The sequence below is a fragment of the Rana temporaria genome, chromosome 2 (assembly GCF_905171775.1).
Source record: "Rana temporaria chromosome 2, aRanTem1.1, whole genome shotgun sequence".
In the NCBI taxonomy this organism is placed as follows: domain Eukaryota; kingdom Metazoa; phylum Chordata; class Amphibia; order Anura; family Ranidae; genus Rana; species Rana temporaria.
The window spans coordinates 346,219,078-346,244,625 of record NC_053490.1 but is presented as its reverse complement, the minus strand read 5'-3'; the positions used below and the strand labels follow the sequence as shown (position 1 = coordinate 346,244,625).

Below are 25,548 nucleotides of genomic sequence, written 5' to 3'. Positions count from 1 at the left end.
GCTCTCCCAGAAGAGTAGAGGACTTGGTGCATCAAAACAGGGGGCTTGTGCTAGGGAACTGACCCCACCTCAAGTAGTCAAATTTTCAAGTTCAAAGACACATTGCAAGCGAACAAAAATGTTTAAAGAAAAGAAAAACACTGCAATTAAGAGCCGGTTCACACTGGGGCGACCTGCGATCCGACTTCAGGTCGCCTCAAGTCTCCCCAAGTTGCGCTGTCGAGAAAAGCAATGGAAGTTAATGGAGCCGTCTTAATACACACTACTGAAGTTGCTCCGACTTCAGAAAAGGTTCCTGTACTACTTCAATCCGACTTCTAGGCGACCTGTACCCATTGATTTCAATGCAAGTCGTCTCCAAGTCTGATCCCTGTACATAATGATGCAACTTAGAGGCAACTTTGCAGGAAGCAGAGAGGAATTTACCCAGAAGCACCCAGGTACTCCCCTGTCCCCAGGCAGCCCCCACCTTCCTACACACATATTACTTTCAGTTTAGACATTGTCTCTAAATCTGTATACCTCCTATACACCATGTCTACCAGAGTCAGGGAAGGGAATAGAAGAGAGGCTGTGGATAATGAGTCTCTTATAAGGTTCATCAAGGAGAGACCATGGATGGGAGCTGCGGTGGCTCAACGCGATTGGCACTGCGCTGACAAGCCATTCACCTCTGCAGCTAGAGGTTCGGATCCCGGTCTCGGCTTCATGTGAATTGAGTTTGGTGGTCTCAGCCCGGCTCCTGGTGGGTGTGCTATGCAAGGTAAGCCTGCGCTTAGTACGCCCACCCCCCTCCCACAAAAACCACCACACCTACACACGCACTCTAAATTGGGTTAACACACGCACTTTGACCACGCGGTCTCTAAAAGAGAGGTGAAGGACTAATGGGGCTGGTTGAGCGGGCTAATCCTCTCACTCCCTTATAGGGAGTCCCTCTGCCCTGTTGGGCTTCAAAGCGGAGCAGGTAGGGCGGGCTGTGTGGGAGGACCCCCTCACACACCCGCCATTGCCACCCGGGGCATGGAGAACTCCCAACTCCTGCAGTCCAGCTCCTCTCTCGAGTACACGCACAAAAAAATACACTTTAAAAAAAAGGAGAGACCATGGCCCAGATTCACGTAGATCGGCGTATCTTTGTGCGGGCGTAACGTATCCTATTTATGTTACACCTCCGCAACTTAGACGGGCAAGTGCAGTATTCTCAAAGCACTTGCTCCGTAAGTTGCGGTAGCGTAAATAGGCCGGCGTAAGCCCGCCTAATTCAAATGTGGAACAGGGGGGCGTGTTTTATGTAAATAACTTGTGACCCGACGTGATTAACGTTTTCCACGAACGGCGCATGCGCCATCCGTGGAATATCCCAGTGTGCATTGCTCCAAAGTACGCCGCAAGGACGTATTGGTTTCGACGTGAACGTAAATTACGTCCAGCCCCATTCACGGATGACTTAAGCAAACGACGTAACATTTTCAAAATTCTACGCGGGAACGACGTCCATACTTAACATTGGTACGCCTTATATAGCAGGGGTAAATTTACGCCGGGAAAAGCCTAACGTAAACGGCGTATCTGTACTGCGTCGGCCGGGCATACGTTCGTGAATTCGTGTATCTAGCTGATTTACATATTTCTAGGCATAAATCAGCGTACACGCCCCTAGCGGCCAGCGTAAATATTCAGTTAAGATCCGACGGCGTAAGAGACTTACGCTGGTCGGATCTAATACAAATCTATGCGTAACTGATTCTAAGAATCGGGCGCATAGATACGACCGCTCGGACTCAGAGATACGACGTATCTCCTTTGAGAATCTGGGCCCATGTCTGTATGACAAGACAGACAGACATTACAAGAACCAACTGAAGAGGGACAATGCCTGGCTGGATGCCTGTCGCCTGTCCTTTGAGGATTTTGATGTATTGTCCCAGACCGACCGCACTGCCAAATGTAAGTTTAGCCTTTATTATATGTCTGTTTTCCTTGACTAGGCATGATGTTTGTAGTTCCATACAGGCCACTTGTTTTCACAGAGGATGGGTGCATGAACTTCCCCTTTCCAAGTCATGTTTCCAACCCCTACTCACCTCCAAAGACTACCCCTTCTGGCGATTTGTGGTACTAACAGTTTTGTATAGAACTTTTTACCAAGACAAGCAGTATAATAGATACATTGCAGACAGCAACAATAGAACACATCGGCAACAGTAGATCCATGCCAGTAACAATAGATCCCCATACAACAGCAGTAGATCCCTAACAGGAACACTATTTCACATGACAACAATAGATAATTGACAACAGTATATACCGACCAGGATCAATAGATCCCCTTACAACACCAGTAGATTCCTGACAGGAACAATAGATCCCCTGACAACAGTAGATCTCTGACAACAAGAGATCCCCTTAGAACAACAGTAAATCCCTAAAAAGGAACACTAGTTTCCCTGACAGGAACAACATATCCCCCTTCCAACATCAGTAGATCCCTTACTGGAACAATAGATCCACTGATAAAAATAGATCACTGAAAACAGTAGATCTCTGACAGGAACAATACATCCCCTTACAACAACAGTAGATCCATAACAGGAACACTAGTTCCCCTGACAACAATAGATCCCTGACATGAACAACAGATCCCCCTTCCAACTTCAGTAGATCCCTGACTGGAACAATAGATCCACTGACAACAAAAATAGATCACTGACAACAGTAGATCTCTGACAGGAACACATCCCCTTACAACAACGGTAGATCCATAACAAGAACACTAGTTCCCCTTACAACAACAATAGATCCCTGACAGGAACAATGGATCCATCACATGAACAATAGATCCACTTGCAACAGTAGATACCCAACAGGAACACTCGTTTCCCTGACAACAACAGTAGATCTATGGCAGGAACAATAGATCCATGACAACAGTAGATCTCTGACAGGAACAATAGATCCCTCACAACAGTAGATCCCTAACAGGAACACCAGATCCCCTTAAACCAACAGTTGATTCCTAACAGGAACACTAGATCCCCTGATCCCTGACAACAGTAGATCCCTGACAGGAACAATAGTTCATGTGACAACAATAGATCCCCTTAAAACAACAGTAGATCCCTAACAGGAACACCAGTTCCCCTGACAACAATAGATCCCCTTAAAACAACAGTAGATCCCTAACAGGAACACTAGTTCCCCTGACAACAATGGATCCCTGACAGGAACAATAGTTCCTGTGACAACAACAATAAATTCCTGACAACAGTAGATCACTGACAGGAACACCAGTTTCCCTGACAACAATAGATCCCCTTAAAACAACAATAGATCCCTAACAGGAACACTAGGTCATGTGACAACAGTAGATCCCTCACAACAGTAGATTCCTAACAGGAACACCAGTTCCCCTGACAACAATAGATCCCCTTAAAACAAGATCCCTAAAGGAACACTATTTTCCAGGACAACAACAGATCCCTGACAGGAACAATAGTTCCCGTGACAACAACAATAGATCCATGACAACAGTAGATCCCTGACAGGAACAATAGTTCATGTGACAACAACAGTAGATCCCTAACAGGAACACCAGTTCCCCTGACAACAATAGATCCCCTTAAAACAGTAGATATCTAACAGGAACACTAGTTCCCCTGACAACAACAATAGATCCCTGACAACAGTAGATCCCTAACAGGAACAATAAATCCATGACATGAAGAATAGATCCACTTACAACAACAGTAGATACCTAACAGGAACACTAGTTCCCCTGATCACAACAGTGGATCCCTGACAACAGTAGATCCCTAACAGGAACACTAGTTCCCCTGACAACAACAATAGATTCCTGACAACAGTAGATCCCTAACAGAAACAATAGTTCCTGTGACAACAACAATAGATCCCTGACAGGAACACTAGTTCCCCTGACAACAACAATAGATCCCTAACAAGAGTATATCCCTGGCAGGATCAATAGATCCCCTGACAACAACAATAGTTTCCTGTTTGGAACAATAGATCCCCTGTCAACAATAGATCGCCTTATAAAAACAGTAGATCACTGACAGGAACAATAGTTCATGTGACAACAACAATAGATTCCTCACAACAGTAGATCCCTAACAGGAACACCAGTTCCCCTGACAACAATAGATCCCCTTAAAACAACAGTAGATCCCTAACAAGAACACTAGTTTCCCTGACAACAACAATAGATCCCTGACAACAGTAGATCCCTGACAGGAACAATAGTTCCTGTGACAACTACAATAGATCCCTGACAACAGTAGATCCCTAACAGGAACACTAGTTCCCCTGACAACAACAATAGATCCCTAACAACAGTAGATCCTTGTTGATCAATAGATCAATACTGCCAAACCAGCTGCTATGACAGCTTACATTACTTAACACACGGGGAGCATTTTGGACACAGAAAAACAGGGAAAAAGAAATGAAACCGGAAGAAGAATGATGTCAAACGAGCTTAGAAGCTCTGATTGGCCACTTCTAACATTCCCTGTCCTGGAGGCGACTTCAAGTCAAATCGCCCCAAGTCGCCTGGAGTTGCCCCGGGTCGCCCTGTGGTTCATGCTGAAGTCGTGTTGGAGTTGCCTCTGAAAGTCGTGCTGGAAGTCGTGTCACCCCAGTGTGAACCGACTCTGAGGGCTAGATTCACATAGACTTACGACGGGTGTATCAGTAGATATACCGTCGTAAGTTCGAATCCGCGCCGTCGTATCTTTAAGCGTATGCTCAAATTGAGATACGCTTAAATGTTGCTAAGATACGACCGGCGTAAGTCTCCTACGCCGTCGTATCTTAGTTGCATATTTACGCTGGCCGCTAGGGACATGTACGTCGATTTACGCCGAGAATATGTAAAAGACGTAGATACGCCTATTCACGAACGTACGCTCGCCCGTCGCATGTAAGATACGCCGTTTACGTAAGGCGTTTTTAGGCGTAAAGATAAACCACCAAAAAGATGGCGCAGCCAATGTTAAGTATGGACGTCGGATCAGTGACGAATATTCCACGTTTTACATCGTTTGCGTAAGTCGTACGCGAATAGGGCTGTGCGTAAGTTACGTTCACGTCGAAAGCATTGACTATTTGCGACGTGATTTTGAGCATGTGCACTGGGATACGTTCACGGACGGCGCATGCGCCGTTCGTTAGGAACGTCAATTACGTGGGGTCAAGGCTCATTTTAATACAACATGCCCACTGCCTGGACAATTTGAATTAGGCGGGCTTACGGCGGCCCATTTACACTACGCCGCGGTAACTTAGAGCGCCAGTTCTTTCTGAATACAGGACCTGCCGCTCTGAGGCTGCATTCACACCTGAGCGTTTTGTCGCCTGAAGCGCAACGTTCAAAAACGCTAGAGGGGAAAAAATACATTATTCCCTATGGAGATGGTTCACATCTCCACTCCAAAACGCCAGACGCCGAACGCCTGAAGCTCAAACAAGTTCCGGACCCTTTTTTGTCACGCGTATCGGGCGTTTTTGAGCGTTTCCATTTCCCATAGAAATTAATGGAAACGCTTTATTCAAGCGACTAGCGCGACAACGAGAGTTTCGTACGGGCGTTTTGTCGCTTTAATCAATAGAGCATTTCACCCAGGCAGAAGATAAAAAAAATCTACCAACATAGCAACAAGTGATGAAAAGATAATCATTTTTCCTATTGGCTAAAATAAAAACCGTCGAAGTACAAAAACGTCGGACGACGCTGTATGCAAACGCGCAAATAAGCATGAATACGCGCCTAAGTTACGGCGGCGTAGTGTATCTAAAGATAGGCAGATCTTTCTGAATCTAGCCCAGAGTGTTTAAAAAATTTTACCTACAAATTTGTAATGGGGACTCTACATTCTTTTTTTTTTTTTTTACCTACCTGCACTTTAACTTTTTTTATTACCCTGCTTCACTCTCATGCCTTTTTCTTTCTATTTCTTTTCCATATTCAGTTTCCCCCTGTTTCAAGTGTGTGTGTGTGTGTGTGTGTATGCATTCTTCACTTGAACTCTCCATATCGCCCCCACAAGCTAATCCTTTTCTTCTCTGGCCCATTTTTTCCTCGCATTTGTCACCATGGAGATGGACCATCAAGCAGCAGACATGTTCAGCTTGGCTAGAGATGCTGTTCCAAGCTCAAAAGGATAGTGCTGAGAGGAAAAAGCGTTTTTGGGATTGTGTAACTGCCTGGCTTATTAGTTCATATAATCAATTTTTTTATTTTTACAATGTTTTGATTACTTCTATTTTTAAAATAGTAAATTTACAGTTTCAAAATGTTTACATTTATGGGTATCATTTGAAAATTAAAGCATATGTAAGTATGAAATGTTTTTATCTGTACCCTGAATTTAGTTCCAGAAAGTATGGAAACTCACAGTACTAAATTACTGTATAGCAGAGTTTCTCAATGTTGCATGGTTAACCTTTGCTTATTAGGTAATTTTGTACCTGGTTTTGTGTCTGGTTCTAATGATATATTGTGCATAAACAAATCTGGAATTTGAAAGTTTTAAAGCGGGGGTTCACCCTAAAACATTTTTCTAACATTACATGGTACTCACTCTCTACATTGACAGTATGCCAATTTTTCGCTGTACATACCTTCGTACAGCTATTTTCCCCCACGGCTTCCGGGTAGTGAATCCCACGGGAGTGGGCGTTCCTATCCAGCAGGTGATTGACGTGATGACAAAAACTACCTCCCCTCGTCGCATAAGGAGCATCACGAGTTGCCGAAAGAAGCCGAACATTGAGTCGGCGCTATAAGGCACCTGCGCACCGACGTTCAACTTCTTTCGGCAACTCGTGACGCTCCTTATGCGACGGGGGGGGGTAGTGTTTGTCATCACGTCAATTACCTGCTGGATAGAAACGCCCACTCCCGCGGGATTCACTACCCGGAAGCCGGCTAAGAAAATAGCTATACAAGGTATGTACTGCAAAAAAAAAAAAAAAAAGATCTGCATATCTGCAATGTCGGTAGTGAGCTGAATGTAATGTTAGAAAATTGTTTTTAGGGTGAACCCCCGCTTTAAGTAATATGCATGAGCTCTTTGTGTAGGTTCAGTATATGCACAAAAAGGGAAGATAAACATACCCATATTATTGGTACATGGTAAACCTTTACTTTTAATATTCACACTGGGCCAGATCCTCAAAAAACGGGCTTAACTTAAATATTCCGATTTAAGTTACACCGCCGCAAAATTTCTACCTAAGTGCCCGATCCACAAAGCACTTACCTAGAAATTTTGAGTGGAGTAACTGAAATCGGGCCGGCGCAAGGCGTTCCTCATCATCAGGGGGCGAATCCCATTTTAATGAGGCACGCTCCCGCGCCGGCCATACTGCGCATGCTCGTGACGTCATTTTCCCGACGGGCATAGCGCGAAATTACGTTACGTCGGGCTTTGTGGATCGCGACGGGTTAATAAAGTTGCGTCAGAAAAAAAAAAGATACGGCGGCAAAAAAAAAAATCGAAATCGAAAAAAAAGCGCGGCGCGAGGAACAAGGGTCTGCTTTTACATGGTGTAAACAGTTTACACTTTGTAAAAGCAGCCCTAATTTTGCACTTGCAAACTAAAACTTACGGCGACAAAACGAAGCGTAATAGCTTCGTGGATCGCCGTAAGTCCTAATTTGCATACCCGAAGCGGCATTTCGACGCAAAATGCCCCCAGCGGCGGATGCGGTACTGCATCCTAAGATACGGCAGTGTAATTCAATTACACATGCCGGATCTTCGTCCTAACTATGGAAAACTGATTCTGTGGATCAGTTCCATAGTTAGGACAAGGGATACGATGGAGTAACAGCAGTTACTCCGTCGTATCTCTTTTGAGGATCTGGCCCACTGTTTCTGCAGTCCTATCGTGTGTATGTGTGTATGTATGTGTGTATATATATATGTATGTATGTGTGTGTGTGTGTGTATATATATATATATATATATATATATATATATATATATATATATATATATATACAGTGCCGGCCCAAGACATTGTGCTGCCTGGGACCAATAATGAAATGCTGCCCCCCCCCCCCCCAGAAACAAAATCACGCCAACCAAAAGGCCCCCACATTCATTATTTTATATCATGATAACTAAAGGGGACCCGTCATGGCTCTATACATGTATAAAGGAGTATAAAGAGGACCTGTCATGGCTCTATACATGTATAAAGGAGTATAAAGAGGACCTGTCATGGCTCTATACATGTATATAGGACTATAAAGAGTACTTGACATGGCTCTATACATGTATAAAGGAGTATAACGAGGGCCTGTCATGGCTCTATAGATGTATAAAGAGGACCTGTCATGGCTCTATACATGTATATAGAGGACCTGTCGAGATTTTTTACATGTAAAGGAATATAAAGAGGACCTGCCATGGCTCTATAAATGTATATAGGAGTATAAAGAGGACCTGTCATGGCTCTATACATGTATAAAGGAGTATAACGAGGGCCTGTCATGGCTCTATAGATGTATAAAGAGGGCCTGTCATGGCTCTATACATGCATATAGGCGTATAAAAGGACCTGCCATGGCTCTATACATGTATGTATAAAGGGACCTGTGAATTGCCGGCGGCCACAGTGTCTTTTGCGCAAACTAATCAATGTACGCTAATTGTGTTTTTTTTTTTTTTGTACCAAAAATATGTAGAAGAATACATATTGGCCTAAACTGAAGAAAATTGTTTATTTTTCAAAATTTTGGGGATATTTATTATAGCAAGAAGTAAAAAAATATATATATTTATAGCACAAAAAACCGCAGAGGTGATCAACTATCACCAAAAGAAAGCTCTATTTGTGGGGAAAAAAGGACATCAATTTTATTTTGGTAACGGGCTGGCGGGCATCAGTATGCTGCCCCCCTAAAAGTGCTGCCTGGTAACCATGGTACCACCTGGTCCCATCAAAGGGCCGGCCCTGTATACAGGGAGTGCAGAATTATTAGGCAAATTAGTATTTTGACCACATCATCCTCTTTATGCATGTTGTCTTACTCCAAGCTGTATAGGCTCGAAAGCCTACTACCAATTAAGCATATTAGGTGATGTGCATCTCTGTAATGAGAAGGTGTGTGGTCTAATGACATCAACACCCTATATCAGGTGTGCATAATTATTAGTCAACTTCCTTTCCTTTGGCAAAATGGGTCAAAAGAAGGACTTCACAGGCTCAGAAAAGTCAAAAATAGTGAGATATCTTGCAGAGGGATGCAGCACTCTTAAAATTGAAAAGCTTCTGAAGCGTGATCATCGAACAATCAATCGTTTCATTCAAAATAGTCAACAGGGTCACAAGAAGCGTGTGGAAAAACCAAGGTGCAAAATAACTGCCCATGAACTGAGAAAAGTCAAGCGTGCAGCTGCCAAGATGCCATTTGCCACCAGTTTGGCCATATTTCAGAGCTGCAACATCACTGGAGTGCCCAAAAGCACAAGGTGTGCAATACTCAGAGACATGGCCAAGGTAAGAAAGGCTGAAAGACGACCACCACTGAACAAGACACACAAGCTGAAACGTCAAGACTGGGCCAAGAAATATCTCAAGACTGATTTTTCTAAGGTTTTATGGACTGATGAAATGAGAGTGAGTCTTGATGGGCCAGATGGATGGGCCCGTGGCTGGATTGGTAAAGGGCAGAGAGCTCCAGTCCGACTCAGACGCCAGCAAGGTGGAGGTGGAGTACTGGTTTGGGCTGGTATCATCAAAGATGAGCTTGTGGGGCCTTTTCGGGTTGAGGATGGAGTCAAGCTCAACTCCCAGTCCCACTGCCAGTTTCTGGAAGACACCTTCTTCAAGCAGTGGTACAGGAAGAAGTCTGCATCCTTCAAGAAAAACATGATTTTCATGCAGGACAATGCTCCATCACACGCGTCCAAGTACTCCACAGCGTGGCTGGCAAGAAAGGGTATAAAAGAAGAAAAACTAATGACATGGCCTCCTTGTTCACCTGATCTGAACCCCATTGAGAACCTGTGGTCCATCATCAAATGTGAGATTTACAAGGAGGGAAAACAGTACACCTCTCTGAACAGTGTCTGGGAGGCTGTGGTTGCTGCTGCACGAAATGTTGATGGTGAACAGATCAAAACACTGACAGAATCCATGGATGGCAGGCTTTTGAGTGTCCTTGCAAAGAAAGGTGGCTATATTGGTCACTGATTTGTTTTTGTTTTGTTTTTGAATGTCAGAAATGTATATTTGTGAATGTTGAGATGTTATATTGGTTTCACTGGTAAAAATAAATAATTGAAATGGGTATATATTTTTTTTTTGTTAAGTTGCCTAATAATTATGCACAGTAATAGTCACCTGCACACACAGATATCCCCCTAAAATAGCTAAAACTAAAAACAAACTAAAAACTACTTCCAAAAATATTCAGCTTTGATATTAATGAGTTTTTTTGGGTCCATTGAGAACATGGTTGTTGTTCAATAATAAAATTAATCCTCAAAAATACAACTTGCCTAATAATTCTGCACTCCCTGTATATATATATATATATATATATATATATATATATATATATGTGTATATATATATATATATATATAACAGTAATATTCAAAACTCAAAATGAAACTCTATGAAAGTCCAAAAATAGTGCTGTAGCAGCGCTCCAATCAAACCCGTGTTTGAAAGTCCTCTATAGATGTTAAGTATAGGTAAGCTGTTCACTACGTGGGGGAAAACCATCCCTTTCGGGGATACACTTAACAGAGGTAAGGAAAAATGGGCATAAATCAATGTTGACCATCCGTCATTGATACTGCACTATCCACCACTCGGTCTTGCTTGTTATGAGGTCCGAAGTCGCATATAAGAAAAGATTTCACATAAAGCAGTACCATTTTGAAAGGTTATTGTAACCCCCAAACAGTACCCTCTTATAAATATGTGCGTACCAAAACAAAGCTTCAACAGGCAATGTATAACTGACTGCATGTGTTTCCGACCTACTAGAAACCGATGCTCTCGCGTCCTTCCTGGTTCCGGATCAGTGGAACACATGTGTAAATTCCGGTAACCTCGCCATCAGCCACCGGCTTAAAAGCACAATGCTCACGCCCCTTGTGTGACGTCAGACGCACATCCGTAGGTTCGCCGTAACCATAATAGCCTGGCTAAGTATGTAAACATTGCCAGGTAATGGGCGGAAATCAGGAACTCGGCACATCTCACAGTGAAGTGAGCCAACGCTCACACTGCGCAAGCACTGGGCAGTGGGCAAAGGTCACGAAGAACTTTCAATGTGCCGGTCTGTGCTTCCTATACAAAATTACGAGACATAATTAAAAACATTTCTACTAAAGAATAATAATTCAGAGTACTGTATAATAATTAGTAAAACTTATTTGTATGCAAACTTACAAATAAATATAAATAAATATACTGATGTTACAATGTAATCTCTGTGCTTACTGATGCCTGCACAGCTTAACGTTCATGCAGTTCTGTAATTACCACCTAGAGTCATTGTTATTTGGAGGACTGGACATATCCTTATATCAATGCACTTTAAATGTACAACAAACACAATTAGGTCTAAGGCTAATATTGAGTCATGCCTTACTTAATGTAATGAGTAAAGACTGAGGCCTTGTACACACGATCAGTCCAAACTGATGAAAACGGACTGAAGGTCCGTTTCATCGGTCCAAACCAACCGTGTGTGGGCACCATCGGTCAGTTATCCTTCGGTCCAAAAAAATAGAACTTGCTTTAAAATTTGACCGATGGACGCCTGACCGACAGGTCAAAACCAAACGTTAGTACGCACGACCATCGGTTATAAGTCCATGCATACTCAGACTAAATGAGGGAACGGGAGCGCTCGTTCTTGTAAAACTCGCGTTCGTTTTTGACATGGCACATTCTACATTTTTAAAATGAGTGTCTCGTTTATTGCAGCGCATATTTTTCTTCGTTCTCTTGCTAGAATAAACACGTTCTTTTGCTGATGCTATTTAGACAGAGTTCTCCCATACTGACTTCTTTTCTTTTTTGCTTGTGATCTCATTTTTAATTATGTTTTGTTAGAAAGCCAGATCTCCAAAATAATTATTTGGACTCCACATTTTTTTTTTTTTTATTGGTCAAGTTATCACACCAATGTATTTTTTCCACCCCGTCTCAAGGAGGTTGTGTCCTTTGTTAATTACACATTGTATTTCTGAAATGTTTGATGGCTATTCCCCAGAAAAACACAATAGACAAGTATTTTACTTAAATTAAATAGCCATTTATTCTGTCAATAAAAAATAACAAAAACATGAAGGGCAACACTTGCCCAATCTGCCAAATATATGCAGACTTTGGATACCAAAGGCACATTCCAGCATGATCCAGAACAAAAGCAACAACATCAGGACAATGTGCTCCCCAATTCCCAGAAATCAGAAGCAGCAGCAGATGTAATACATGACCCCAAGCTGTGGTACTACAACAACCTCAGTTTGGGGCCAAATAAGTTTGAAGCCAGGGAATCACTTTTTGGTCTTCCTTACAGCCTCCCCTTCACGCTTCCCTGCAGCGTTACTTCCACGGCCCCTTGCGGGTGGTGACAATGTGGCATCAGGAGGAGGAGCCGCGGCCGGGTCCCACAATATTGTGGTCTTTGTCAGCTGGTCCCTTCTTGCCCACTCTATCACATTTGCCATCATGTCTTTGGCAAGGCCCTGTTGTTCCTCCCCCAAATTGTGCAGCTCATGGGCGAGGTAGGAGCCGTAGCTCTTAACTGGGTTAAGGGGGGCCCGCATTATTGCAGATGCCTCCCTGATGACCTGCAGGGACTCCTCTAGCTGGCTAACGCGCCTCCTTCTTCGAGGTGGGCGCATCTGGAGGGGAGGCACCTGTGATACAGTACTGGGCCTGGGAACCAGCTGACTGCCACTTGGGCCAAGCCTCCTCCTGGCTGCCACTCACCCCTTCCTCCTCCTGGCTGACACCTTCTGGAGCTTCCGTCTCCTGGCTTATCTCTTCATGTGACCCCTGTAGTTGGCATCCCTGACACAATTCTTTCTGCCCATGACTTTTGTTTGTTTCCAAGCTTTCCTTTTTGGTTACAAAATCATCTCGTTAAACCAACAATAATTAGCAGCCAAGAAATATGTTGTAAACTACTATACCTCATCGAAGATGAGCAGATCTGCCTCCTCAATGTCAGCCAGCTCCTCGTCACACTCTGCAGGGGTGGGGGGAACCGTGGAAGGCACGCTGTAAGGAAGGGTGGGAGGAAGACTAGAAAGTGATTCCGGGGGCCTCAAACTGATCATCCAGAAACCGCATGTATTTGAAGTACCACAGCTTGGGCTCCTTTACTTCATCTGCTGCTGCTCCTGACCTCCGAGACACACGCACTTGGAGATATCTCTTCCTGTACGTGTTCCTGATGTTGTTTATTTTGTTCTGGATCACAGTGGAAGTGACCTCAGGTATCCAGGTCTGCATATATTTGGCAAATTTTACAAGTGTTGCCCTTCTCACATTGTGGTTTTTATAGTATTTATTTCTTGCGTCCCATAAGCAGGGGGATTCCCTATATTTATCGATGAACCTTGTGAGGTTGTCAGTTAGGGTTAACTGTTGCATTTTCTTTGGTTTTCTAGAATAGCAAAACACAAACATATAAACACTAGGTCAGCTTTTCCATCGCCAGAATCATTTCACACAATCTTTTGACCTTCAAACACAGTGTCTCCTGCTGCCACTAAAATGCCGACCAGCTTTGCCCCATTGTTGTGTAAAATTAGGATGTACCTGCAGACCCTGTGTTTACATTTCACTAAATGAGTCACATAATAACATGCAAAAGTAATGCGAGCATTCATCAAGGCACCATTCATGTGTAGATATCATGCCCCTCAGCATTGATGAGATGATACACTGCTTAATTACCTCTGTCAAACAATCACATTCGTTGCCTGATCTGATGCACAGTAAAATAAAGAGGTTTTGCAGTCTCACATATATATCTTGGAGATGTCTCCGAGCAGATGGAGAGCAAAATTGCATGGGGGCCAAGATTCAAAATAGCTCAAAGGTCCAATCAACATATAAACCCCCCAATCCCATGACTTAAGTACCGTATTTATCGGGGTATTGCGCGGTTCGGCGTATAGCGCGCACCCCTAAAGTGGACCCGCATTCCTGTAAAAAAACATTTTAGTACCTACAGTTTTGGTGTCTTGCGTGGCGTCCATCTGCGGCCTCGTCGGGTCTGGCATCCGTCTGCGGTGGTGTACTCCTCGTCAGGTCCAGCATCCTTCTGCGGTGTCCTCCCGCTTCCCGCGCTGAGTATAAACCACTGCGTAGTACACTCGGTTATAGTCGGGCAGGCTCGGCTCCTCTCGCGGTCACGTCCTGTACGTCCAGGACGTGACTGCGAGAGGAGCCGAGCCTGCCCGACTATACCCGAGTGTACTGTGCTCGGTATATGCCGGCGCAGTGGTTCAAACTCGGCGCGGGTATCGGCGTATATCGCGCACTCACGATTTTGCCCTGATTTTCAGGGCAAAAAAGTGCGCGGTATACGCCAATAAATACAGTATATAGGCCTCTGCTGGAGCCATTTTCACATTTCCCGTCGTTTCTGCCGGTCGTCACGTAGGCTCGTCCCGACTCCGCGTAACCAACGTAGTCACGTTGTTCTCCTTATATACCCCGCACATGCGTGAAATGCCGCCCTCTTCGCCCGCCCATGACGGACCTTTTCCTCTATTCCACGCCCCTACTTATTGTGAAACTAAAATATGGCGGTGGCACAGAGGCGTGGTATACCCTGTCCCGACGAGGAAAGCCCGGAGGTGGGAACGTCGCGATCCAGGCCCAGACGATACAAATCCACAAATATGTCACTTGAAGAGATGGTGGACATACTACGGAGGAAAGATTATGATGGAGATCATGGCCCATACAACACCCCTCCTTAACCATGGACATTACCCATGATGAAGTCACGTGGCAAGTGACGCAACGCGTGGGGGAGGAGTCTGCTGTACGAGATCTGTCGGAAGTTCCCGAGTGAGGACCTCTACACTTTTCGTTACTGAGTGGCTTGATTCAAAGACGGGGAGAGCGTGAGTGGATCGGCGCATAGCATTGGCAACGGTATTGTCGTGTCTGGCTGTATTACACTATTGTGTTTCCCTTTTTCTTACATGTCCCACACCTGTTGTGGTGTATTGAAGAGGGGGGCTGAAGCCTGTTTTTTGCACCATCGCTAATGACCAAGGCTGTGTCGTTGGAGCTACTGAAGTGATTTGAAGCTGAGTATAAGATACCTGTTTCACAGAGCTGTTGTATCCAGTGACACTCTCACGCTGCTGCTAATCAACATTGTTTAACCCTATTTTACCATCTACTCTACAGGGACGGTATTCTGAGATTGAGTACTATTTGATGCTTTGTATTAATTTATTAATTAATTTTTATACACTAATTATTATTTTTTTCCCTCATCTATATATATTTTGTGTGCTTCACCCCACTGTGGCAACACGACTAAGCCCCTATTCAGGGTTTTGAATTATTATCACAATTGGATTGATCTTAGTAAGGTATCACATAAATTAGTTGTTTTTAGCGCATATGTTTATATTTTTCACATTTTGTTGTTTGGTTGGTAACCTTTTTCACATACTGCAGCTTTTTACATTTATTTATTAATTGTGTGGTGTATTTTGGATTTAGTAGCGCTGTAGTTTATCAGTTATATTAAAAAAAAGAGTGATTACTGTGCAATTGTGGTTATTTACTAAAAAACTGAAATACATTTGGCACTAGAAGTGCACTAGTTGGAGAACCAGGAAGACAGATAAAAGAAACCAAAGCAAGAATGACAAACAACTGTATAAATTCCAATGGTCAAATTATTTATTAAATAATATTCCTTTCTTTTGGGGGCCGAATTAGAAAGAAATATGTTCTGGCATAGCAATGGTCCCCCTACCCATGAAGTACTCAACATATTTGTCGCGTGCATCACGAGCTGATTGGGGGGCCAAGCCAGCGCGACCAGTGTCCAGGCCAGGAAAGTTATCTGAGGGTAGTCCTGCCTCAGCACCAATGTTGGTTAGGTACAACTGGGAGTGTCTGCGTAAAAAATTGTGCAAAATGCAACAGGCAAATACAACGGAGTTCAGTTTATATTCCGCCAGGTGTATCGCTGTCTGGAACAGGCGCAACTGGCTGGCGAGTATCCCAAAGGCATTCTCGACTACCCTCCGGGCTCTGGCCAGCCGAAAATTGAAAACCCTCCTCTCCGGGGTGAGGGTTCTCTGGGGAAAAGGCCGCATGAGGTGAGGTCCAAGCCCGAAAGCTTCATCTGCGAGGAAAACAAACGGAAGTCCCTCCAAATTGTCTTCATCCTGTGGCAGTGCCAGACCACCAGACTGTAGATGCTTGGCAAACTCCGTCCGCGCGAACACTCCCCAATCAGACAGCCGGCCGTTCTTCCCCACGTCCACATACAAAAATTCGTACTGTGCCGACACCACCGCCATCAACACGATACTATGAAAACCTTTGTAGTTGTAATAGTATGACCCCGAACGGGGTGGCAGCACTATGCGGACGTGTTTCCCGTCTATTGCCCCTCCGCAGTTCGGAAAGTCACACCGCTGGGCAAAGTGGGAAGCCACAGTCTGCCATTACTGTGGCGTGGAGGGAAACTGTGGGGACAAACAAAAAAATCCAATTAGTACTTTGACACACAAACATTGCAATCACAATACAAAAAACAAAAACTTCCTTGTGCAACATCAGTATAACATTTATTATTGGAGTGAGTATTTCATGGCCAAAACCAAAAAAAACACTTATCGGACTCCTCACCCCTCTGATGGGCCATTAAACATTTTTAGGGGGGGGGGGGTTCTAGTTGAGTTTAGGCCCTGAAAATAAAAACAGGTAGTAGTCTGCCTAAATTGAAGGAGAAAAAAAACATTGGGACACATTTTAAGGGGGGGGGGCAGAACAATGGAGCAGACAAAAATTAGGTTGTATACAGACTAGGCTAGGTGTGTTTGGGCCTAGGATACCATGCTGGACAGGATAGTGAAGGGAAAGATGCATGTAGGCCAAACATAAGGCATTGAAATATGACATAATGCATGGGGACAAATGGGACATTCACAGCCTATCACAATCATGGTATTTAGTGAAAAATGCTAAAAATACAAGACATTAGCATACATTAAAGACATAGATTGTGATGAGAAAGGAGGAAACTTACCTTAATATACTCCTTCTGCATGACTTGTATGATGGCAGAACATGTCTCCGGTATGATGATCCCAAGTGCCTGGGGAGAGATGCCTGTCGAGAACTTGAGGTCCTGCAGGCTCCTCCCAGTCGCCAGGTACCGCAACGTGGCAATATGCCTCTGCTCGGCTGTGATGGCTTGGCACGTCACAGTGTCCTGCCTCGTTATAAAGGGGGACAGAAGATCCAATAGACGGTGGAAAACAGGGTCCGTCATACGGAGAAAGTTACTGAAGTCATCAGGATTATTCTCCTGGATTTCCCTAAGCAGAGGCATATGAGAGAATTGGTCACGCTGGCGCAACCAATTCTTGGCCCATAATCTCCTCCTCCTCCTGTTCCCAGCCAAAGATCGAGCAACATTATGAACTGCAGAAGACCGTCCATACGCAGCACGAACTCGGGCATGAGAACGCACCTCCAACATGGCTTCAAACCGGTCGGCTGGTCAGAGCGCACTTGAAACAGAAAGCACCCCAAATCCAGCAAGACCTGTAAAGAACGCACTTGAAAAACAGATACGAGCAGACAGGAAGGCTCTGCAAAACAGAAACGACCCGACCGCAAGCACTGAATACCAAATACGAACCCACAAGAACAAACTGATCCCGAGAATCCGATCTGCAAAGCACGGAGACTGAAAAGCGCGAATCAGCTCTAACCAAACTTTCACTAACACACGGTTACACGGAATTGGCAAAAGCAGAGGCAAGGGTGGCGCCGAAGGCTTTGGCCTTCTCCTTTATAGTGACGTTGTACGTGGTTTACGTGTCCGCGTTCTGACACGTTCGGTTAATGAACCTATGGTGTGTAGGCACATCAGACCATCAGTCAGCTTCATCAGTTAACCGATGAAACGGACCTTCAGTCCGTTCTCATCTGATGGACTGATCGTGTGTACAAGGTTTAAAGGTTCAGCTAAAAAAACTGTTAAAATCCTTCTAGTGAAAATGCTTGCTCTAATATCTAAAATCTAAAATGCCAATATATAAATATATATGTATGTATAAATAGAACGTACTTTACTAAAACCGGAGGATTCAAATAAAACTAGGTAGGCTGGAACTAAAACTCTAAAGTGTAGAAAAACAATGAGTAAAAAGTATAAATTGAAAATCATGTATCACTGATAAAACCGTTAATGTCTAATTCGACATTGAGGCCTTTGGGCACTAAGACTTCTGTTAAAAATATCCACTGGGTCTCTCGTTTTGATAGCTCGCGGACCCTATGAGAGCCTCTCCAGTGTTGTTCCAGATGTTCTATTCCCCAAAATTCTAGGCCTGTTGCATCCTGATTGTGCTTCAATTTAAAATGTAGGGACACATTGGGGCTGATTTACTAAAAGCAATGTGCTGCGCCGGTTCATGGCTTAATTGGCACGCCGGATGAATCCTTAATTAGGCGCAGGAGCCTGCGCAATGCAGTTAATATGTAAAGCCGCCGAACTCCCTTTAGAAGTCTATGGGAAAAATCAAATGTGTTCATTTTTAAGGTTAATATGCAAGTTTTTGTCCTAAAAAGTGTTTGGGGACCTGAGTCCTGCCCCAGGGGACATGTATCAATGCATTATTATTTTTTTAAAACTGCCGTTTTTTCGGGAGCAGTGAATTTAATAATGCTTAAAGTGCAACAGTAAAAGTGAAATATTCCTTTTAATTTCGTACCTGGGGGGTGTATAATATGCATGTAAATGAGCGCATGTTTCCCGTGGTTAGAACTCTCTGCACAAAATTACATTCTGATGGGAAAAAAAGTCATTTAAAATCACTTGCGGCTATAATGAATTGTTGGCTCCCGCCAATTCAGAGATAATTCATTCATAAAAAAAAAAAAAAGCGTGGGGTCCCCCCAAATTCCAGTAACAGGCCCTTCAGGTCTGGTATGGATATTAAGGGGAACCCCGCCGTCAAATACAAAAAAAATGATGTGGGGTTCCCCCCAAATATCCATACCAGGCCCTTCAGGTCTGGTATGGATTTTAAGGGGAACTCCACCCCAAATAAAAAAAAAACAAAATGGTGTGGAGTTCCCCCAAAAATCCACACAAGACACCTTATACGAGCCCGTAACCTGCCCTGCCGCAGAAAAGAGGGGGGACAAGAGAGCGCCCCCCCTCTCCTGAACCGTACCAGGCCACATGTCCCGCCCAAAGCACCTTGTCCCCATGTTGATGGGGACAAGAGCCTCATCCCCACAACCCTGGCTGGTGGTTGTGGGGGTCTGCGGGCGGGGGGTTTATCGGAATCTGGAAGATCCCTTTATCAAATGGGGACCCCCAGATCCCCCCCCCCGTGTGAAATGGTAATGGGGTACATTGTACCTCTACCATTTCACCAAAAAAAGTGTCAAAAATGTAAAAAAGACAATAGTCGATTTTTGACAATTCCTTTATTAATGTCTTCTTTCCGCACTTCTTCTTCCATCTTCTTCTTTTCTGCTTTCATTCGGGTTTCTTCCTCCATCTTCTTCTTCCTCTGCTTCTTTCTTGGGTCTTCTCATCCGCATCTTGCACCGGCTTCTTCCTCCATCTTCTTCTCCTTCCTTCGGTCTTCTCGTCCGCATCTTGCACGGCTTCTTCTTCCCCAAACGATCCGCTTCCAATTGAAGTTCCCGCTGTGTGATGCTCCTGTGACCCCGCCCCCCTCTGACGCACATGTACCACACGGTACTTTCTTATGGCTTTCCCTGTGGCGTCAGAGGGGGGCGGGGTCACCGGAAGACGCTGTGTCCTCCGTGATAAAAGTACTGTCTGTAGAACGGGAGCGTCACACGGCGGGAACTTCAATTGGAAGCGAGTCGTCCAGGGAAGAAAAAGCTGGTGCAAGATGCGGACGAGAAGACCGAAGGAAGGAGAAGAAGATAGAGGAAGAAGCCGATGCAAGATGCAGACGAGAAGACCCAAGAAAGAAGCAGAGGAAGAAGAAGATGGAGGAAGAAACCTGAATGAAAGCAGAAAAGAAGAAGATGGAAGAAGAAGAAGTGCGGAAAGAAGACATTAATAAAGGAATTGTCAAAAATCGACTATTGTCTTTTTTTACATATTTGACACTTTTTTTGGTGAAATGGTAGAGGTACAATATACCCCATTACCATTTCACACAGGGGGGGCCGGGATCTGGGGGTCCCCTTTGTTCCGATAAGTCCCCGCCCATAGACCCCCACAACCACTGGCCAGGGTTGTGGGGATGAGGCCCTTGTCCCCATCAACATGGGGACAAGGTGCTTTGGGGGGGACCCCAAAGCACCCTCCCCATGTTGAGGGCATGTGGCCTGGTACGGTTCAGGAGAGGGGGGGCGCTCTCTCGTCCCGCCCTCTTTTCTGCGGCTGGCCAGGTTGCGTGCTCGGATAAGGGGTCTGGTGTGGATTTTTTGGGGAACTCCACGCCATTTGGGGTGGAGTTCCCCTTAAAATCCATACCAGACCTGAAGGGCCTGGTATGGATATTTGGGGGGAACCCCACATCATTTTTTTTTATTTGATGTCGGGGTTCCACTTAATATTCATACCAGACCTGAAGGGCCTGGTAATTGAATTTGGGGGGACCCCCACATTCGTTTTTTTTATGAGCAATGACTGTATTCTTTATAGCCATGAGTACTTTTTAATTACTCTTTTTTTCCTTCAGAAATGACATCTTGTACAGGGACAGTTGTAAGCACGGGAAACATGCACTACTTCACAGGCATACTATACCCCCCTCTCCCCCTATGAAATGTAATGGAATATTTCACTTTTATTGTTTCACTTTAACCACTTCCATACCGCGCCTATTCTGGCACTTCTCTCCTTCATGTAAAAATTATATTTTGTTCCTGGAAAATTACTCAGGACCCTCAAACATTATATATATATTTTTTAGCAGACACCCTAGGGAATAAAGTGGCTGTCATAAAAATTTTTTATTTCCAACGGTATTTGCGCAATATTTTTTCAAACACCTTTTTTTTGCCAAAAAAAAACGGTTTCATGAATTAAAAAATAACAAAACCGTAAAGTTAGCACAATTTTTTGGGATAATGTGAAAGACGATGTTACACCGAATAAATAGATACCTAACATGTCACGCTTTAATATTGCACACACTCATGGAATGGCGCCAAACTTCGGGACTTAAAAATCTCCATAGGCGACGCTTGAATTTTTTTTACAGGTTATCAGTTTAGAGTTGCAGCGGATGTTTAGTGCTAGAATTATTACTATTGCTCTAATGCACGCGTCAATAACTCACATGTGTGGTTTGAACAGCGTTTACATATGTCGGCAGGAATTACATGCGCGTCCGCTTCTGAGTGCGAGCTACTAGGGACAGGGGCGTTTTATTTTATTTTTTTAATTTTGTTTTGGGATTTTTTTTTAGTTTTGCACTTTTTCTTTCCTTTTTTTTTTGATCACTTTTATTCCTATTACAAGGTACATAAACATCCCTTGTAATAGGAATAGTGTGTGACAGGTCCTCTTTATGGAGAGAGGTGGCGTCAATAAGACCCCACATCTGTCCTCCAGGCTGGAAAGCATGAGATCGGAAAAAAAACACTGATCTCATTCTTTCAGCCGCAATCATGTTCGTTCAGCACAGGGGTGTAGTGGATAGCTCTTTCACCTATCAGCAAAAAGGGTCGCTGGTTCGAATCCCGCCCGTGACACCATCTGCCTGGAGTTTGCATGTTCTCCCTGTGCCTGCGTGGGTTTCCTCCCACAATCTAAAAACATGCTGTAAATCGGATCCTGCCTAAATAAGCCCTAGTGTGAAGTAGTATATTTAGGTTTTGTGCTGCCCTAGGCCTGACTAAACTTCTGCACCTCCTAATAGAAAAATGACCCACCCCTTCCTGTCAAGGCCACCCTGTTTTATATGACCCGCCCAGAAATTTTCAGGGGGGGGGGACACACTAGTTGTGGGGGTGGGGTCATTGGATTCCCTTAATTTGCCTAGTTTTTCTCTCACTTCCTGTTTGGCTATGGGGCAGGAAATGAAGGGAAATCTCTGCAATTGGACAAGGATGGTACAAAATAAACTGACAGGAGCTATAACCCTCACTCTATCCAAAATGGAAAAAAAAAGTGTTGATTATAGTTCTACTTTAAGCACAAATTTCTGATAATTTTCTTGAGAGGACTAAGAAAATATAACCATGCCAATAGGCCAGGATACAGCGTTGCTAATATGTATGAATTTGTGTTAGGGACCCCCACAAACACCACCCAATGTTAAACAATTTTCTTAATTTGCAGATAAGTATCATCCCTTCCTCAGAGACCTTAGCAGCAGTACAAGCAGGGCCGGATTCCACCAGACAAGGCCAACAAGGCCAGGCCTCGGGGCGGCAGTGGGTGCAGGGGTGGCACTGCGGCTGAGAGGAGAGGACACTTTCACTTTCATTTCCGTAGTTCCCCCCTGTCATGTCAAAGATGGTGAGAGGAGAGAAAACAGAGGAAAGAGGAGGTGAGATGGCTCTCAATTTAATTTTCGGCAGCAGCAACCCCCCCCCGGTTCTCAATGTCATTTTGTCCATTTTGGCGGTGGATAATGTCCCCCCTGTACTGCGCAGGTGTAGGCGGCATTTAAGGATCTGGCTTTGGGGCGGCAAAGGGAGTAAATCCGGGCCTGACTACATCGCCGAAACAAAGATCTAAAAGCAGTTTAGCAGCAAACTTTGTGAAAACTAATATTTGTGTCATTCTCAAAACTTTTGGCCACAACTGTACACCCATAAGTGAGAAAAAAAGTAAGGAGAAAAGTGCCACTGAGTAAACTGTGTTTTAATATAATGTATAAAATAATCCAGCACTTACATCATAATACACTATGCTGCAGTCAGGGAAGCTGGCACAAGTCTGACGATCAGTGAACCACGTATCCAGATGGAATGTAGCTGCTAGGACCCGAGGAGGGCCGGGGGGAGCCGGCTATGTCCGTGGTAGATGTCTCACTGCTAGCAGGGAATTCATCTGGTGGAACGTAGCTTCAGCTTGGACGGGGCCGAGAAGGACCACAACGCGTTTCAGAGCATGCGCAAAGGAACTGACCTGCGCGCTCCTTTTTCAAGTGTGATGAGATAGGGGAAGAGGCATGTATTATAGCTGGTCATGTGGTGAGAGCCAACCAGTGATGATACAGCAAAACCGATCTGAGAGGACACAATGATAACGGTGTGGCCATCAAACCAATAAGAGAAAGAACACAGAATAATTTAAAAAAAATATTACAGACGGACTAAAAGGATTAGTTGGAAATAATTTTGTACGGTGTTTGTGCATATATTGGGCTCAAGTACGCTCATATATAAAAAGAAGAAAAGAAACAGAGCTGGTATATAAATGTGGAAAACACCGTATTTGCGGACATTGAACACCAGAGGGCCCCCTAAGGGTAAAATACAATTGAATTTAAATAACAGACCTGGAGGGGAAAACAAAGTCTACATGTTGGGAAGATCTTATAAAGATTAAAAAATATATATATTGGAGGGGAAAGAAAAGAATATATATATGTATATATAAGAATAATTAATAAAAGTAATATTTGCAGATGATGAAAACCAATATGTATAAAAACATAAATGAAAAATTATAAAAAAGTAAAAAACTGACTATGAGTGATTAACCATGACAGGGATGGACCCGTGTGTGTGGGAGAAAACGCACACACACACGTGTGCAAGCATCCATACCTGTACATGTGGAAATACACATATAAAAAAATGGGAAGTGGGAAATAAGCAAAATTTAGAATATGAGTTATTTGGAGAATAGTATTAATGTCCAACTCCTCGTTAAGGCCAAGGGGGGCGAGACAATCAAGGGTGATAATCCAGAAGGTCTCACGTTCACACAATCTGGAAAAACGTTCAGCCTCGGAATGGCCTTTAGGTATGGATTCAATGACCCATACCCGTAGGCCCTCCGTGGACTGATCGTGATGGTCAAGAAAATGGCGGGGGACACTATGTTCATCACATCCGGCTTCAACGAAGCGTCGGTGCACACCAAACCACTGTCTTAGCGGATTAATGGTGCGACCGACATAAATTAATTTACAGGGGCAAGTAATGCAGTAAACCACATAGTCACTGGAACAATTAAAGAAATTGTCCAGTACATATGTCTTACCTCTATGAGTGAAGTCCCTTTGACCATGGGTGACAAATGAACAAGTTTTGCATTGGGGTTTGTTGCATCTGTACATCCCCTTGAGTGGAATTAAACAGGTAGTACTAGATGGTTTAGGACTTTTAAGCCTACTCAGTGCTATCTTTTTTTTAAGGGTGGGCGCCCTTCTATATGTGACTTTGGGTTTGTCACACAAAGTGGTAATCAGATGGGGATCTTGTTTGAGTATATTCCAGTGTTTGGTGAGGATTTGTTCCATTTTTTTGTACTGTCCATGAAAACCGGTGATGAAACGTACAACCGGTTTTTCAGGTGATTTAGCAATTTTATTTTTTTTGCCTGGAAGAAAGGTGTTATAGGCATGATCTACCAGGGGTTCAGGATACCCCTTTTCCAGAAATTTTTGTTTTAGGTGTGTACTTTGAGAGATATAATCAACATCTCTAGTGCAATTTTGGCGTAGTCTGCAAAATTGGCCTTTAGGTATTTTTCCCCGCTGTTGGTTTGGTGTAATTATGGGCAAATATGCTGTTCTGTTCATGACAGAGCTCCAAGTCAAGGAAGGCCAAGGTGTCCTGGTTCCACACAGAGGAGAAAGAGAGTCCTAGTTTGTTGGCGTTGCAATGATCGACAAAGTTGTTTACCAGGCTGGGGGGCCGTCCCAGATGATAACAATATCATCTATGTAACGGCCATAAAATATAATATGTCTAGAGAAAGGGTTCTCTTTCCATATAGATGAGTTCTCCCACAGGCCCATGGTCAGGTTGGCATAGGAGGGGGCGAAATTAGCCCCCATAGCTGTACCATGGGTCTGTAGGTAGAAATCACCTTCAAAATGAAAATAATTAGTCTTGAGACAGAAAGAGGTCGCCTCTAGAATAAAAGCCATCTGTTTTGAATTAGGCAAGGGATCAGAAAACAAAAACTCTTGTACAGCCAAAAGACCTATGTCATGGGAAATGGACGTATATAAAGAATTAACATCCAAAGACAGCCAGGAGTAGCTGTCCTGCCAAGTATAAGGGGACAAGAGTTCCATCAGGTGGATAGAGTCACGTATATAAGACGGAAGTTTCTGAGCCAGAGGTTGCAAAAAAGAA

General features: G+C 44.0%; 1 protein-coding gene across 2 annotated transcripts in view; it reads right to left on the bottom strand.

The window, feature by feature from the left end:
* LRRN2 (leucine rich repeat neuronal 2) overlaps nt 1-25,548 on the bottom strand; it is a 46,536-nt gene that overhangs the window by 4,330 nt on the left and 16,658 nt on the right. The window contains exon 1 of one of the 2 annotated variants that reach the window (XM_040337590.1): nt 13,197-13,642. The exons of the other annotated variant lie outside the window; for it this stretch is intronic. The gene's annotated coding sequence lies outside the window, so the exon portion shown is untranslated. Of the gene's footprint in view, nt 1-13,196; nt 13,643-25,548 lie in introns of those variants that run through there. 2 annotated transcript variants of the gene reach the window in all.